This window comes from Chiloscyllium plagiosum, chromosome 11, assembly GCF_004010195.1.
Source record: "Chiloscyllium plagiosum isolate BGI_BamShark_2017 chromosome 11, ASM401019v2, whole genome shotgun sequence".
NCBI lineage: Eukaryota > Metazoa > Chordata > Chondrichthyes > Orectolobiformes > Hemiscylliidae > Chiloscyllium > Chiloscyllium plagiosum.
In genome coordinates this window covers 10,538,880-10,556,065 of record NC_057720.1, presented here as the reverse complement: position 1 = coordinate 10,556,065, position 17,186 = coordinate 10,538,880, and the positions used below count along the sequence as shown (strand labels likewise).

The 17,186-nt window shown below is 42.9% G+C and overlaps 1 long non-coding RNA gene across 1 annotated transcript in view; it reads left to right on the top strand.

Annotated features, from left to right (window-relative positions):
- Positions 1-6,387: 6,387 nt before the first annotated feature.
- LOC122554126 overlaps positions 6,388-17,186 on the top strand; it is a 69,282-nt gene continuing 58,483 nt past the window's right edge. The window contains exons 1-2 of the long non-coding RNA XR_006312919.1: positions 6,388-6,514; positions 8,499-8,512. This is a non-coding gene — a long non-coding RNA (uncharacterized LOC122554126). The remainder of the gene's footprint in view (positions 6,515-8,498; positions 8,513-17,186) is intronic.

Genomic DNA, 17,186 nt, shown 5'->3' with positions numbered 1-17,186 from the left:
TAGAATTTCCAGATCAATTTGACTTTACACTTGTCATCAGTGATATCAGTGCCAATCCAAATACTGTGCAATTATTCCATGCTTCACTTAGTCTGCAGCTACTTACCCTTTCCTTGCCTTTAGGTGCTGATGTTTTCAAGAATGATGGTATTTACACAAAGTATTTCTCAAAATATTCTGAAATTGGAAGATGCAACTTTAAAGTACGTGTGCAGGGAAAGGAAGGGAAGGCAAAGGCAACAATCCGAACAGGAGGACATTCCTTTTACATACCGGGATACACAGAAAATGGTAAACAATATTTGGCAACAGCAAGAATCAGAAATGAAATAACTGAAGAATCGTCCGGTGAGGCTTTGTGGGTGGAGCTAAGAAATAAGAAGCGGGTGGTGACGTTACTGTAGTAGTACTATAGGCCCCCAAATAGTCAATGGGAATTAGAGGAACAAATATGCAGGGAGACTGGGGAGACTCGCAGGAGAAATAGGCTTGTCATAGTAGAGGATTTTAATCTTCCCAACATAGACTGGGACTGCCATAACATTAAGGGCTTAGATGGGTTGGAATTTGTTAAGTGTGTTCAGGAAAGTGCATTTCCTCAAACAGTATATGGAGGGTCATACTCGGAAGGGGTAAAACTTGACCTACTCTTGGGAAATAGGGCAGGACAGGTGACTGAGGTGACAGTGCGGGAGCACTTTGGGACCAGTGACCGTAGTTCTATTAATTTTAAAATTGTTGTGGAGGGGGACAAAACTGGTCGACAGTTTTAAGTTCTAAATGAGAGCAAGGCAAATTTTGATGGAATTAGACAGGAGCTTGCAGGGGTTGGTTTAAGTAGTTTGTTTCCAGGCAACGGGATCTCCGGGATGTGGGAGGCCTTTAAAACTGAGATAGCTAGAGTTCAAAGTCTACACATTCCTGGAAGAGTGAAAGGCAAGATTGACAGGAATAGGGAACCCTGGATGACAAGAAATATTGAAGCTTTGACCAGAAAAAAGGAGGAGGTATGGCTCAGGTACGGGCAACTGGGATCAAGGGAATCTCTGGAGGTATATAGTGGATCCAAGAGTTTACTGAAGAAGGAAATGGGAACAGAAAAAAGGGGCCATGAGATAAGCTTGGCTGAGAAAATTAAGGTGAATCCAAAGAAGTTATTTCAGCCTACAAAAGGAAAAAGAATAACTAGAGAGAGAACAGGGCCCCTTGAAGACCAAAGTGGACATGTATGTGTAGAACCTCAGGAGATGGGCAAAGTCCTCAATGAATATTTCTCCTCTGTGTTTACCATGGAGAAAGACATGAAGACTTGGGAACTTGGGGAAGTTAGTGGTCACATCTTGGGGACAACTCATATCACAGTAGAGGAAGAGTTGGATGGATTAGAATGTACAAAAATGGATAAGTCTCCTGGTCCTTACCAGATATATCCAAGAACATTGCAAGAGGCTGGAGAAGAAATTGCAGGGACCCTGGCAGATTGTTTTGCATCATCGTTAGCCACAGGCAAGGTCCCAGAAGACTGGAGGGTAGTGCCATTATTCAAGAAGGGCTGCAAAGAAAATCATGGGAACTATAGACCAGTGAACTTAATATCTGTGGTGGGTAAGTTACTTGAGAAGATTCTGAGAGATAAGATGTACCTGCATTTGGAAAGACAGGGTTTGGTAAGTCAGCATGCCTTTTTGTGTGGGAGATCATGCCTCACAAATTTGTTAGAATTCTTTGATAAAGTGACCAGGAATGTTGACGAGGGCAGGGCGTTAGATGTAGTCTATATGGATTTAAGTAAAGCCTTTGAAAAAGTTCCACATGGTAGGCTGCACTGGTCGGTTATCAAATGGAATCAAGTGGAAACTGGCAAGTTGGATACACAACTGGCTTGATGGTTGGAAGCAGAGAGTCATAGTGAAAGGGTGCTTGTCAGACTGGAGGCCTGTGATTAGTCGAGTGCCTCAGGGGTCAGTACTGGGCCCATTGCTGCTTGTTATCTATATCAGTGATTCGGATGAAAATGTCCAAGGAATGATCAGTAAGTTTGCAGATGACACTAAAACAGGAAGTATCATGTATGGTAAGGAATGGTATCAGATACTGCAGCAGGACCTTGATCATTGGGGGAAGTGGGCCGAGAAATGGCAAATGGACTCAATGTAGATAAGTGTGAGGTCTTGCATTTTGGGAAGTCAAATCAAGGGAGGAGTTTCATGGTGAATGGTAGGGCCTTAAGGAGTGTAGTGGAACAGGGGGACCTTGGAATCAGGTGCACGTTCTCTGAAAGTGGAGTCACAGGTAGACAGGGTAGTGAAGAAGTCTTTTGGCACACTGGCCTTCATCGGTCAGGGCACTGAATATAAACATTGGGAAATTGCAGCTGTACAGGACGCTGGTGAGCCAGCACTTGGAGTCTGGTGTTCAGTTTTGATCACCTTGCTACAGGAAGAATGTTATTAAACTGGAAAGAGTGCAGAAGAAGTTTACAAGGATGTTGCCAGGACTCAACGGTCTGAGTTATAGGGAGAGATTGGACAAGCTAGGACTTTTTTCTTTCGAGTGTATGAGACTGAAAGGGGATCTTATAGGCGCAGTTAGGGTGAATTTACTCAGTCTTTTTTCCAGGGTTGGGGTAATGAGCACTAGAGGGCATCAGTTTACGTTTAGAGGTGATGAATAAAAGGGAACCTGTGGGGCAAAGTTTTTACGTAGCGAGTGGTATGCATATGGAATAAGCTGCCAGCAGAAGTGGTTGAGGCAGGTACATTAACAACATTTAAAAGGCATTGGGACAAATACATGGATAAGAAAGGTTTAGAAAAATATGGGCCAAGTGCAGGGTTGACGTGAATGGACATTTTGGTTGTCACGGAGCAGTTTGGGCCAAAGGGCCTGTCTCTGTTCTGTAGGACGCAATGACTCTCATGCGCAGGGATGTCTTGGAAATGGCGTATGGGTTTATGTTGTAGTAAACCACTGAGTTGTGAGCTCTCCACATCCTTTGGGTGCTATCTGTTTTGCTTTCTACTTTGGCAGGAATGTCACTTTACATAATGCCTAAACTTACGTAGCATTCATTGCAGAAGATTCTCCCAGCCTTTACATTCCATGAAAAACCAAATAATGGTGTTGGGCAATGGGGGATGGGAAATGTAAACACGAATGAGTTTACTGACCCCTTCCTTACTGTGATAAAAGATTGCCTTCTACTGTTGGATGTTGTTCTTCACTGTGTTTTAACACAATGGTCAAAATCTTGTGCCTTCCCCCAGGAGGACTTTCTGCCACCACCTTCTCACCTCCAGCCTGGTAAATCCATGGCAGGATGGCATTTCAATGGTGCTCTTGCGGCCTTGATGTTCACTCAAGGGCAATGTCCCACCACCATTGGTGTTAAATAGAAAGATGGACAGAATACCCACCACGTGGGGAAGCCACCATGCAAACCCTCGTGGGTTTACTTTCAAGCATCTGGAGACAGGCCCTCTTTCAAAATCACTTGGTGCCTGAACAAGGGGCTAAATGTTACGATGGGGATAGCCTACTGACAGCCAATCTTTCTCCACTTCCTGCCAACTCTCCCCACCCAGTTACCGTCCTTCCTCCTTTTCCACCGTCATTCACCTTTCTTCCTGGGTTCATTGTTTATTCAAAGCCTCGTTTATGTGTCATACCGGCAACAGCTACCACCTAACTCCTGGCACTGCTGAATCAAGAAGAGCAACTCCGCTCTGATTGGCTGGCAGCTCCATCCTCACACTCCTCTCCACCCCTCACAGGGTCCTTCATCCTGGACCAAGGCTGGCTTGGTTAATGCCCAATTTGTGCAAGATACACTGAGTATTCTTGAAAAGATGTGGCACTGGGGTCACATATGCTTATGACAATAGTTGAGATCGCTGTTGCCTCCTCAAATTCCCACCAGTAACTCTAACTCAATGTAAAATAATTTCATAATGCCACCTAAATTATTCCATTGGATAATTATGTGTTGATCCTTGGACACACATCATTGTAAGTTCTTCATACATTACGATTCAAAATTAAAACTAACTGATCTAACCCTAACTCTATTGAAGCTGATGGGCCCACGAGACAAGTCTGTTTCCCTTTCTTACTGTGCAGTAATAACACAAATAGTGTTCACCAACAAAAAGATAGTGACATCAAACCAAAAACACAGTGTCTGATATTAGATGTGAGTTTGCAATTGGACTACATTTGCTGGATAAGAGTGTGAGGAATTATGCCGACAATCGGTTTAAGGTAGTCCGTCAGGCTCACAGTGTGGTGCCCTTGTGTGGGCTGGAAGTTCCATGTAATAACACACCAGGCCCTTGACAGACAGAAATTACATGTACACGCTCTGTTCCTACTGCAACTCATCAAGTACGTGACAGTCGGCCACTGGTTAATTTCTCAGGGCCTGACCAATTAGAAACAACCCACTTGGTTAAAAATTTAACAAATTTGACTGTTAGCTGTCAATCAATATTAATGAATATATTTTCCCTGGCGATGCCTCTACTAATCAGAGACCACTTGCCAACCAACTGGCAGTCTCCCCTGATGTGATATAAATATTGAAATCCCCTTGATTTGGAATTCTTGTGCCAGATACAAGATGAGAAACAGAAGAACATCGAACAATACAGCACAGGTCCAGGTCCTTCAATCCTGCAAGCCTGCACTGACACATCTCACCCTCACATAGTAAAACCGTTGTCACCTACATGATCCATATTCCTCTTATTCCCTTCCTATTTATGTATTTGTCCAGGTGCTTCTTAAATGCTGCTACTGTGTCTGCTTCCACCACCTCCCCTGGTATTCCGTTGCAAGCACTCACCACCCTTTTGTGTGAAAAACTTGCTTCACACATCTGTCTTAAACTTCCCCCCACCCCACACCGTCAACCTCGTACTTACCCCCTATTACCCTGGGAAAAAGCCTCAAACTTCCATTCTCTCCATGCCATTCACAATCTCACAAACTTCTATAAGGCACCCCTCAACCTCTTGCATTCCAATGAAAACAAACCCAGTCAATCCAACCTTTTTTCATTGCTAAAATCTCCCATACCAGACAATGTCCTGGTAAACCTTTTCTGTATGCTCTCTAAAACATCCACATCCTTCCGGGTATGTGGTGACCAGAACTGTACACAATATTCGAAGGGCAGCTTGACTAAAGTTCAATAAAACTGTCGCATAACTTGCCTATCCATACATTCAATCTGCTTTTTTTCTCCCATTACTCAAGTTCTGTCCATCTAAACGAGTATTAAAGTTATTATGTATGTGTATATACAAACATAGAATATATATATAAATTACACACCTTCCATTACAACATCTTAGGTATCATATTTGTTTAAAGGTTCTTAAACAATACAATCCACCTAAACATTTACTGCATTATGAAAACCTTTTCCTCATGCTGCATTTGCCCCACAGAACAATGCATGATGTTCATGTGTTTGTTCCTTTTACAAGGAGGTGGTCCAATCAGCAAAACATTAATCATTACTAAATTTCAGACCAAAACCAGAGGAGAGAAGAGAGTTTGAACAAAACTGTTTGACAAAAGACTCAGAATAAAACAAGATGATAAAAAGAGAAAATACATGGGCAGAGAGAAACAACAGTTTGAACAAGAAGAAACTAACTCAAAGAGGAAAAATTAAAATTAAAACAAGAGGCAGAAGTAAAACCAGAAAATACCAGAACCCTACTGCAGGTCAGGAAGCTGCTCTGGAAAGAGAAATGTCACCTTAACTGTACTGGGGTTAACCACGCATTAGATCATGCTGCTTGATAGTGTTGGTGCTGGGGAGATAATTCCCTTGGTCAGGAAATCTACAAGTACAGATCATTGGCTCAGGATGGGTTATTGGCCATTTAGGACTGGGTTGAAGCAAAATTTCTTCACAGAGAAGGTTATAAGCTTTGGAATTAAAAGCCAAAGTGCAGGTGAAATACAGCCGGTCTGGTCATATCTGTGGAGACAGAAAAAGACTTATGTTTCATGTCTGATATCAGACTCGAAACATTAATTCTGTTTCTCTCTCCACGGATACTGCAAGAGTTCCTGTGTTTCTCCCTGTGTTTCTCTGTGTTTGTATGAGTTTCTGCACACCTATTTCCCCACACCATGTAGCCAAGGCCAGAAACATGTCCTGTGGGGAATTCTAGGCAAGTTCTGCAGATAAAGACTTTTCATGAAATGGTCATGCTCATTAAGTCTGTGTGGTCTGGGTCTAATTAAGATATGTGTCTTCCTCATCATGTAGGCAAAATTCAAGTAAATCCACCAAGACCTTCAGTCAATGTGGATGATCTTGAGGCTGTCATCGGAGATTTCAAAAGGGTCAAATCAGGAGGTACCATTTCAGTTGCCGAAGGGACACTCAATGTTGACATTCCACCGTGTAAAATCACAGACCTTCAAGCAACATTAGCTCAAAATAAAGTTGTATTGGAATGGACTGCACCAGGAGAGGACTATGATGAGGGAGCAAGTAATTGTTGCTAAACATTGGTTATTTATGTGGATATTTTCTTTGTGGGACTGAATTAAATAGATCGTTGGTGAATGCTGATTAACAGAGGAGATATTTAAAATGCACCCACCAGAGGAAGAGAGAAACCAAACCAAGTCTTAGTGAAACTGTGAATTTAGATGTGGCACAGTAGTTTAGTGGTAAACACTGCTGCCTCACAGTGCCTGGGACCCGGGTTTGATTCCAGCCTCGGGCGATGTCTGTGTGGAGTCTGCGCATTCTCCGTGTCTGTATGGGTTTCGTCTGAGTGCTCTGGTTTCCTCCCACAAGCCAAAGATTTGCTGTAAAGGTGAATTGGCCATGCTAATTTGCCAATTATGTTCAGGGTGGGTTAGGTGCATTAGATAGTAGTAAATACAGAGGAATGGGTCTGGGGGAGATACTTTTCGGAGGGTCGGTGTGGGCTTGCTGGGCTGACGGGCCTTTTTCCACAATGTAGGGATTCTATGATGATTCATTGATTGCTTGTGTTCCGCTTTGATCAATAAATTGTGATGTTTGTGTTATAATGTAACAATGCGCTGTTTTCCCATGAATGGTAAAGCTCTCCATGGATGGTATTCCACTGTTTGAGCCCCTTAAGTTGGCAATACCCACTTACAACTACATCCTGCTGCTGCTAGCATTAATCCAGTGGTGGGGGAGGGACCCCTTTGCAGAGGGCACAAGAAGCAAAGCCTGGCGTATTATTTTGGAACTTTGTAGAAAGGTTCCCTCTTTCAATGATACTGAAATGGACACAGCATTAAGGGGTTATGATGGGTGGGGGGGTGGGTTTGGTGGGGTGCTGTTCACTGCGTTACAGACGAAGCCAGAACACTCAAACATTCTTAAGCAGGCAGCCCCAGACCATAACTTTGCAATTTGTTTCAGTAAGTGTACAGTGAATATTACCCAGATTCAGTTAGCTAGGTTGACTACTAGATTTTAAAACAGACAAAAAATTACTCACAATATAGCACAATGAAACACAAAGAACAGAATAAAAAGCACCTACAGAACTCAATCTATCCAACTAGACTTAATTATGCTGTTCTGAATATACACAACAGTCTCAATAAGCAAATTCCCTTTAAATCCAATATAAATGGAAAATATGCTTACAGGTTGAAGCTGAAGGACAGAAGAGAGATAAGAGTTTCCACACGGCTCCCTGTAAAACTTCCCAGTTCAGGACTGAACTAAAACTACTCAGCTCAGATCAGCTAAAGAGCTGACCAAACCCCTTTCGTTGCACAGGTCACTTCTAAAACATGACCACTTTGGCCTGAACTCTCATCTGTTTACATAAAAATAAAAGACCTCTCAAAATCCTTTTCACCTCTGTACCAAACCAGACTGATCAGAGCCCGGCTAGGTTTATTGCCCCTCTGAAAAACATAAGGACAGAGTCTCCTTTAGCTAAGGAACAGCTTTTAGAAAAAAAGGGACTAACTTTGTGAGAACTAGCAACCACCCTTCCCATTGCACCCCACACTCCCCCAGCTTGATGTAGAACCTCCCAGTTCCCCCACCCAACAACCCAACATCCAGCAACCCACTTCCTGCCATCACTTACCTGAGTCCTTCATTGGCCCTCAGGTGTATGCAGTGCCAGCAGCAGCCAATGGTTCCCAAGTGTCACTGAGGAACATGGATGAATTGGCCAGCAGCTCTCAGTAGGTGGGTCTTTTCCAACACTAACCTCCCCCCATCCCCAAACAAAATACTCCCCAATCTTGGCTCACAACAGACCTGCCCAGTGCCTGACTGGCACAACATGTGGCACACTTTCCCAAAATGAGATGAAGCATGGGTTGCTCTGCTATCCTGCCACAAACCAAGACCCTGTTGTTTACCCCAGGTTCCACCCTTTACCTCAGTTTAGAAAGTCATCGTTGTTATGTTTAGATGTGAACACATTAATTTCTTTTCTCTCTTCTTTCATTTCTCCTTTTGATAGCATCCCGCTATGAGGTGAGAATGGGTGACCACCCCCTCCAGCTACGGGATAATTTCACAGCAGCTGCCCTGGTTAACCTCACCAACTTGAATCCACATCCATTTGGCTCAAGGGAAACATTCACATTTGTTCCCGAAAACACGGAACTGCAAAACAGGACAACACTCTACTTCTCCCTCTGCACCTACGATAAACAGGAACAGTCATCCGAAATGTCTAATGTGGCCAAGGTTTGTAATTGCATCTCTGCTTAAGCACCCAAAATGCAGTAGTGTATTGGAGGTCATTTGGATTCCGATAGTTGTTGCAATCCTTGCGTATTTGATCATTGATTACCTGGTTCAGAAAAAATGCAAAAATAGAACTTCTTTGTGATGTTGAATGTCCTTACTGGAGGAATGAGCAGGCAGCATGCAATTAATTAGTCTAATTATTCAAACACTCAGATTACACTGTATTATATAAAGATTTGGTGCTGAGGGGTTGTAGTCCATGAATGTCCATGGTATTTCTCCAATATTCATGCTATTTTCCATAGATTTCACAGCCTTTCTGCCAATGTTGTTGGGCACCTTTCCTCATTATTGGCTTGGAAGAGATAGGAAGCTGCATGGATAAATGGGGGAAGGATGTTCCTGACAACTAGGGAGTCCAGAACCAGGGTCACAGTCCAGAGAAACAGGGTGGGCCTTTAAGGACTGGTATAAAGAGAAATTCCTTCACCCAGCATAGTCAGCCTGTGGAACTCTCTGCCAAAGAAAGTGGTTTGAACAAAACATTGAATGTTTCCAAAGAGTTGGATATGGTTCTCATGGCTAAAGGGTATGGGAGAGAAAGCAGGGACCAGGTACTAAGTTGGATGTTTTGCCATGATCACATTGAACGGTGGAGTACACTGGAAGGAACGAATGGTCAACTCCTGCTCCTATTTTCTGTGTTTCTCTGTTTAAACTGAAATGATATGACAGACACAGCCCAGGTGACATAAGTTTTGGTTCTCACCCATCTTTATATCTTATTTTTTGGAACTTGGGCAATTCTGAGTGCTCTTCCATTCTGTGTAATTGATTTAAAAATTATTATTCTGCTCTGTTGCTTTGTAAAAAAACAATATATCGTGTAATTAGAATAGTGTTCTCTTGGAGAGGCTGACACCATTAATTAGAAATTCATGAAAAATGGCCCTGGGGCAACATTGCTGTTTGAAGTCGATTCTCACAGAGAAAGTTTTCTGAAAACAACAATACCATTCAACTTCCACACTACTATCATCAACAACATAAATCCAATTGGCTCCTTTAATAGAAGAATATCAACAAGGATCACAAATGGAAATATGCATCAAAAGGAAACTTCAACCATGAATGGAGGGATTAGATGATTGAGACTAAAACAGGAATTGCTGGAGAACTTTAGCAGATCTGGCAGCATCTGTGGAGACAGAAACAGAAACAGAATTTGTGTTTCAGAATCTGACCAAGTGTAGCTGGACCTGAAACATTAACTCTGATTTTCTCACCCCGCAGATGCTGCCAGACCTGCTGAGGTTCTCCAGCAATTCCTCTTTCTGTTTCAGAATTCCACCATTCCATGTTTCTTGTTTAGCTGGTTGGTGGCCAGTCGGTGAGACGGTGAGGAAATGTATAAGGGAAGAAAAGAAAAGAGCAGCAATAAAGGGATTCTGATTGGCTGAGCCAGAAAGCAAAGTTAAACATCGCTGATGACCTGACAGCAAAGGTGGAGCTATTGTGGATGAGTTAGGAATTTGGGAATGATAGGAGTCCTGTGGAATAATTATGTTTAGTGTTCGAGATGGAGAGAGATGTGGGAGAATTTCTCCCTTTTCTCACCTCTTGGCTGATTGCAACTTAGAGTCATAGAGTCATAACGTCATAGAGATGTACAGCATGGAAACAGACCCTTCGGTCCAACTCGTCCATGCCAACCAGATGTCCCAACCCAATCTAGTCCCACCTGTCAGCACCTGTCCCATATCCCTCCAACCCCTTCCTATTCATATTCCCATCCAGGTGACTTTTACATGTTGCAATTGTACTCGCCTCCACCACTTCTTCTAGCAGCTCATTTCATTCACATATCACCCTCTGAGTGAAACAGTTGCCCCTTAGGTCTCTTTTATATCTTTCCCCTCTCCCCCTAAACCTATACCCTCTAGTTCTAGACTCCCCCATCCCAGGGAAAAGAATTTGTCTATTTATCCTATCTATACCCTTCATGATTTTATAAACTTCTATAAAGTCCTGTGGAATAATTATATTTAGTGTTACAGATGGGGAGAAGTGTGGGAGAATTTCTCTCTTTTCTAATTTCTTGGCTGATTGCAGCTTCAGAGATGAGAAAGTGAGGACTGCAGATGCTGGAGATCAGAGCTGAAGAAGGGCTTATGCCCGAAACGTCGATTCTCCTGTTCCTTGGATGCTGCCTGGCCTGCTGCACTTTTCTAGCAACACATTTTCAGTGCAGCTTCAGAGATACCGTGTTTCATCACTTTGTAACTTCAAAGCACATGCACGAAACCTTGTTAGATTAAATCAAAAGAACAGATGACCATTTATTTCTCACATCATCTGAACTGTCATCATAACACACCCAACCTTATACACACTCACACATGTGACAATACTGTCACTTTAAGAGGTTTCTTTTCTCTCTGTTTTTGTTTTGAAATGAGCTTGTAGGATAAAGGTACCAAATTTGCTACTGAAGACTGAGTAAACAGATTGGAAGGCCTTGGTGTGTTTCTAAAAAAACAGCTTGAATATCTATGGCCAGCTCTCACAGACCCAGATGTCTGGAATTTGGTTTTGTCAGTAACATCAGAAGATATTGGGGTCTCAAAAGAATTGGAAGCTTCAGTGAATGTCTCTTGGCTGTTACTCTCCCTGAATGTTCTCGTGATATTTTTCCTCCGGATTAGAGAAATAGATGTGAGAATTTGTCTGAGTTTTCTTTTTTGCTAAGGGGTCTGTTTATTTGGTGTTACTATATTGGAACAGTTAATTAGTTATAGCTACTGTGTCTATTATTCTGCTAAGTTTCCAAAAGAGTTAAGTTATTCTGAATTCCCCTTTCTTTGGTTATATTTTAACTACAGTGTTTATAATTGCTTAATGTCGAGTAGTTTGACCAGTCATATTGCATTTAAGACACTTGACATTTGCCTTTACAATAAGATAAGGTTAGAGTCTAGTTTACCTTCTTAAAATATTTTTGAGGGAGTCTGGTCTGATGTATCATAAACTGGGGACTGTTGTCATGATTGAAATCTATAATTTCCAAGTCGGGTTTAGGATTATTGGACTCAAAAGGCTGCAAATAGTTATTGTCAGTGATTTTAAGGTATTGAATTCGGCAGATTGAAACAAGGAGTGCCTTTTGTAGTAATGGCTTTTTCACTCACTAAGAGTTTTCTGGAGGTGGAAGAAAGTTATAGACAATAGACAATAGATAATAGGTGCAGGATTAGGCCATTCTGCCCTTTGAGCCTGCACCACCATTCAATATGATCATGGCTGATCATCCTTAATCAGTATCCTGTTCCTGCCTTATCTCCATAACCCTTGATTCCACTATCCTTGAGAGCTCTATCCAACTCTTTCTTAAATAAATCCAGAGACTGGGCCTCCACTGCCCTCTGGGGCAGAGCATTCCACACAGCCACCACCCTCTGGGTGAAGACATTTCTCCTCATCTCTGTCCTAAATGTCTACCCCGTATTTTTAAGCTGTGTCCTCTGGTTCAGCACTCACCCATCAGCTGAAACATGTTTCCTGCCTCCAGAGTGTCCAATCCTTTAATAATCTTATATGTCTCAGTCAGATCCCCTCTCAGTCTGCTAAACTCAAGGGTATGCAAGCCCAGTTGCTCCAGTTTTTCAGCGTAATGTAGTCCCGCCATTCCAGGAATTGACCTCGTGAACCTACGCTGCACTCCCTCAATAGCCAGAATGTCTTTCCTCAAATTTGGAGACCAGAACTGCACACAATATTCCAGTGTGGTCTCACCAGGGCCCTGTACAACTGCAGAAGAACCTCTTTGCTTCTATACTCAATCCCTCTTGTTATGAAGGCCAGCATGCTATTAGCCTTCTTCACTACCTCCTGTACCTGCATGCTTACTTTCATTGACTAGTGTACAAGAACACCCAGATCTCTTTGTACTGCTCCTTTACCTGAATTGATTTCATTTAGGTCGTAATCTGCCTTCCTGTTCTTGCCACCAAAGTGGATAACCATACACTTATCCACATTAAACTGCATCTGCCATGCCCCTGACCACTCACCTAACTTGTGCAGGTCACCCTGTAATTTCCTAACATCCTCCTCACATTTCACCCTGCCACCCAGCTTAGTATCATCAGCAAATTTGCAAGTTATTACTATTACCACTTCTATATCATTAACCTATATTGTAAAAAGCTGCGGTCCCAGCACTGATCCCTGCGGTACCCCACTGGTCACTGCCTGCCATTCCGAAATGGAGCCGTTTATCACTACTCTTTGTTTCCTATCAGCCAACCAACTTTTAATCCAAGTTAGTACTTTGCCCCCAATACCATGCGCCCTAACTTTGCTCACTAACCTCCTATGTGGGACTTTATTAAAAGCTTTCTGAAAGTCCAGGTACACTACATCTACTGGATCTCCCTCGTCCATCTTCAGAGTCACACCCTCAAAAAATTCCAGAAGGTTAGTCAAGCATGATTTCCGCTTCATAAATCCATGCTGTCTCTGACCTATCCTGTTACTACTATCCAGATGTGTCGTAATTTCATCCTTTATAATAGACTCCAGCATCTTTCCCACCATTGAGGTCAGACTAACTGGTCTATAATTGGGAGTTTTACACAAAGTGAGCAAGGCAAAGCTGTTGGAATTGACAAACAAGCTGGAGTTCGGGTTGCCCCAGTCCATGCGAATATTGGAGGGAATTGCAGCAATAGCTGCAATTTTCGGAAATGCCAGCAGAATCTTTGGAAATGGCTAAAATTCAGTTGCAAATAAAACAGTTTGAATTAGAGGCAAAAGCAAAGGGAAGAATAGCCCTGACAGAACAAAAAGAAAGAGGTAAGGAAACAAAACAGTTTTAATTGCAATTAAAAGCAGAGGAAAAAGAGGAGACAAAGGCCCGAGCAGTAGAAAGAGAGGAAGAGAAGCAGAAAGAGTTTGAACTTCAGAAGTTGGCAATTAGAGACTTTATACTCTATTTCCTTTGAAATAAAGGCCGATGTTCTATTTGTGTCCCCTTTACTTTCTCAACTTGGATGTGAGCCTTTTGTGCTTCATGGATGAAGATTTCAAATCCCTCTGTTCTGAGGCTTTCTGCAGTCTCTCTTCATTTTAAGAATATTTAACTCCACTATCCTACCTGCCAAAGTGCATAACTTCACATTTTCCCACTTTATACATTCAGTTTTTGTCCATTCACTTAACCTGACTATATCACTCTGCAGACTCTCTGTCATACCCACCACTCACCTTCCCACCTATGCTTTTGAGTCAATCACAAACTGGGCGGTAGTACATTCACCTTCCTCATCCAGATCATCAATGTATATTGTGAACCATTGTGGCAACAACACGGACTCTTGTCACACACCACTCATTACGGGTTGCCAACCTGAAAATGTCCCCCTGATGCCAACTCTTTCTTTTCAAACAAACCCTCGATCCATGCCAATGTACTATCTCCAACACCATGGGCTCTCTTTTACTAAATAGCTTAACATGTGGTAAATTGTAAATCTTATGATCTTATGATCTAATTGTCAAATGCATTCTTAAAATCCAAACATGCTACATCCACAACTTATCATTTATCTTTCATTTTAACTAGAACATAGAACATAGAACAGTACAGCACAGTACAGGCCCTTCAGCCCACAATGTTATGCCAATCATTTATCATAATCTGATATCAGCTTAACCTTCGCACCTCTCATTTTACTGCCGTCGATCTGCTTGTGCAGCAGTCACTTAAATGTCCCTCCTGTCGCTGATTCTACTACCACCGCTGGCAGTGCATTCTGTGCACCCACCACTCCCTGTGTAAAGAACCTACCTCTGACATATCCCCTATATCTTCTTCAAATTATTTAAAAATTATCACCCCTTGTGACAGCCATTTCTGCCCTGGGGAACAGTCTCTGGCTATTTACTCTATCTATGCTTCTCATTACTTTGGACATCTCTATCAGGTCACCTCTCTTCTGTCTTCTCTCCAACGTGAAAAGGACTAGCTCTCTCAACCTCTCTTCATAAAATAAGCCCTTCAAGTCAGGCAGCTTCTTGGTAAATCTCCTCTGAACCCTCTAAAAAGCATTTACATCCTTCCTGTAACGAGGTGCTCAGAACTGGACACAATATTACAAGTGTGGTCTAAGTGGGGTTTTATAAAGCTGCAGCTTTTAAACTCACTCACCCTGTTAATGAAAGACAAAATGCCATATTCCTTCTAAACAACCCGATTAACATGGGTAGCAACTTTGAGGGATCGACATACATGGCTTTATGTGAGACAGGTCATGGCTCACAAGCCTTATTGAATTCTTTGAGGATGTGACGAGACAAGTTGAAGCAGGTCGAGCAGTGGATGTGGTGTATATGGATTCCAGTAAGGCATTTGATAAGGTTCCCCATGATACACTCATTCAGAAAGTTAGGAGTATGGGATACAGAGAAATGTGGCTGTCTGAATACAGAATTAGCTGGCCAAAAGAAGACAGTGAGTGGCAGTGGATAGAAAGTATTCCACCTGGAGGTCGGTGACCAATGGTGTCCTGCAGGGATCTGTTCCTGAACCTCCAGTCTTTGTAGTTTTTGTAAATGACTTGAATGAAGAAGTGAAAGGGTGGGTTAGTAAATTTGTCAATGGCACAAAGGTGCGTGGTGTTGTAGATGGTGTCGAGGGCTGTTGCAGGTTACAACAAGACATCGACAGGATGCAGAGCTGGGCTGAGAAGTGACAGAGTTCAACCTGAATAAATTGGAAGTGATTTATTTTGGAAGTTCAAATTTGAATGCTGAAGACAGGATTCTTGATGTGGAAGATTTGTGCGGCCTCACTCCCTCCCTCCTTCCTTCCCTCCCTCCATCCCTCCTTGCCTTTCTCCGTCCGCTTCCGTCCCTCCCTCCTTCCCTTCCCTCCTTCTTTTCTTTCCTTCCTTCCTTCTGCTGGATTTTTATTGGTTTACTGTCTCAATCCAGCCTTGGCCTCGACAGTATCTTCATCCAGAACCCCCCTACCCATCAGATTCCCGGTCCTGGATTCCTGTTGCTGTTGGATCCCAGACCTGGACTCACTGCTTGCTGTCGGATCCCCAGCCCAGACTCCCTCTTTGTTGTTGCATCTTGGGCCAAGATTCCCACTCCCAGACCTTACCTGGTGTGGGCTGTGGGTGTCTGGTTTGAACATGTGGAGACAGGACTGTGGGGATCCTGGAGAAAGCACTAATGCGAATTCAGTCAGTGTGTAGACATATGAGATTAATGCATTATATTTATCAGATTGACACTTCATCAGGAAGTCTTATTGCCAAATGTTTGTTTTAATATATTATAAAAACAGTAAAAAACTGCGGATGCTGTAAATCAGAAACAAAAACAGAAATTGCTGGAAAAGCTCAGCAGGTCTGGCAGTATCTTTGGAGAAACATCAGAGTTAATGTTTCAGGACCAGTGACCCATCTATTCTGACGTGATATTCTAAATTAATCTCGTACCATTTGCTAGCATTTGGCCCATTTCTCTGTAAACCCTTCCCATTGCTATACCCATCCAGATGTCTTTCAAATGTTGTAATTGTACTGAGGAAGGGTCACTCGACCTGAAATGTCAAACCTGATTTCTCTCTGCAGATGCTGTTACACCTCAGAGACATAAAGTCATAGACATGTACAGTACAGAAAGAGACCCTTTGGTCCAACTTGTCCATGCTGACCAGATATCCCAACCCAATCCAGTCCCACCAGCCAGCATCCGGCCTATGTCCCTCCAAACCCTTCCTATTCATATACCCATCCAAATGCCTTTTAAATGTTGCAATTGTATGAGCCTCCACCACTTCCTCTGGTAGCTCATTCCAAACACGCACCACCTCTGCGTGAAAACGTTGCCCCTTAGGTCTCTTTTATATCTTTCCCCTCACCCTAAACCTATGCCCTCTAGTTCTGAACTCCCCCAACCCAGTGAAGAGATTTTGTCTATTTAAACTATCCAAGCCCCTCATAATTTTATAAACCTCTATAAGGTCACCTCTCAGCCTCCAGCGCTCCAGGGAAAATAGGGCAAAAGTGAGGACTGCAGATAATGGAAAATAGAGTTTGGATCAGAGTGGTGCTGGAAAAGCACAGCAGGTCAGGCAGCATCCAAGGAGCAGGAAAATCGATGTTTCGGGCAAAAGCCCTTCATCAAGAAAAGAAGCCGGGTGGAGAGATAAATGGGGGAGGCAGGGGTGGGTCTGGGGAGACGGTAGCAAAGAGTACAATAGTTGAATGGAGGTGGGGATGGAGGTGATAGGTCAGAGAGGAAGGTGGGAAAAGGTATCAAAGAGTACAATAGGTGAATGTGGTGGGGATGGAGGTGATAGGTCAGAGAGGAGGGTGGGGGAAGGTATCAAAGAGTACAATAGGTGAATGTGGTGGGGATGGAGGTGATAGGTCAGAGAGGA